Consider the following 1,723-nt stretch of genomic DNA (forward strand, 5'->3'; position numbering starts at 1 on the left):
GCCTGCTGCTTACCTCCTGCTGTGTGCACACCCAGCCCCCCACCCCCACAGCCACCTCCCTTCCTAAGTTTCATGAAAGATAATTTTTCCATGGACAGGGGCAGAGGAGGGGTGCGGCAGAGGTCTGTGGCCTGGACCCTAACAGGAGATGGTTCTAATTTTAACTTTAATGTATATGGCTAAAGGGATAGTTTTAGTCTAGGGAATTTTGTTTGCTTGTGCTTTTGAAACTTGAATAGGGATGTTATATATGAACTGTGTTTCCTTTAGGATTACTAAAATTAAAAGCTATGCACATTTGTATTCAATTTCAGGAAATTTCTTTTAAACGTCAAGATTTGTAGAGCAGGATTAAGAGATCTTCTCTACTTTTACATTTGTATAATTCCCTTTTCTCCTTTTTTCCATTTCACAAGAAACTGGAATAAATTGATTGTTTCTTTAAACCAATAACTTTGGCAGAAAACTCAACTTTTTGGAACTTCTGAGGAAGACGTTCTTATATGATCAGAACCAGGAATTTTGTCCCTATCCAAAGGCGAATATTTGCTATCAATCTATGTGTCATAGCCTGAAATTTTACTAAAAGACACCAAGTTCCTTAAGATTTAAATTAACTCAAAGGCCTTGTTCATGTTTTTTAAAAGAGACCAAACACATTAATATCTGGAAATGGGACACTTAACATTATCATGAGTCATCCTTTGCCAGTATTACCATGACAGTGTAAAGTTCTATCACTCTCATTTGCTGGACATTTACTAAGATAATTTTTCCTTTTTACTAACAAAACCAAATCAATTGCCAGCCTTGTCCTGACTGAAAAGTGGAATTTAGCTGTGTGACTGTGTGAGCTCTTGCTGAAAACAAGATGCCCTCAGGAGTTGTTCAGCAGCACTCACCTTTCCAGGTACAATCAGAATAGAAAATGACTGTTACCTGCAGTCTTTTTTCCTGGGTCCTGAATTGGGGTAATTATGTAAGAATGCAGCTCTTTTAACTAAGATTTCTCTTATAAAATTAGGATATTATAGTCATTTATAGAGAAGTATAGATTTTTGATGTCACAGGAAACAAGGTTTATACTGGCAGTGTGGAAAAGACCTTGTACGTGGGGCCACAGACCACCATGTACCCAGTGTCCTGAGAAATCCATTACAGGTGTCATCCTCTACACTTTCTCTTCCTCCCACCACCACCATCAGGTGGATCCTGACAGCACAGAGTTGATGCCAGTGCGCTAAGAGTGTTGAGCGGTAGGAACAAGAAGAGCTTTCATCAGTTAAATCATTATTGACAGAGACTTACTTATATCTGATGTCAGCATTGATCTGGGCAGTAGATGAAATGATGAAGAAACTTGAGACACCAGCTTCGCTGATCTCATCGTAAAATGAGATTGTCTTCCTGGATAGCTGCTTTCTTCCGGTCCCTGCACAGAAGAGCAGGGGCCACTGTCCCCTGAGGAAACCTTAGGGGCCAGCCTTGAGTTTCCATTCAGCCAAAGGTTGGAATGGGATCTGCATTAATTTAGATCATTTTTGCACCCAGTAACAAAAACCAACTCAAGGTAACTTACCTAGGAAAGGGCGTGTGTTGGAAGAATATTAGAATATGTCACAGTCTAAAGAAGAGTTGAATACCCACGCTTCAGGAAGGGTAGGGACCAGCACTGCTCTAGGGACCTTCCGGAGCACTGCTGTTAAACAGACTCAGTTCTCAA

This window comes from Lemur catta, chromosome 6, assembly GCF_020740605.2.
Source record: "Lemur catta isolate mLemCat1 chromosome 6, mLemCat1.pri, whole genome shotgun sequence".
Classification (NCBI taxonomy): Eukaryota; Metazoa; Chordata; class Mammalia; order Primates; family Lemuridae; genus Lemur; species Lemur catta.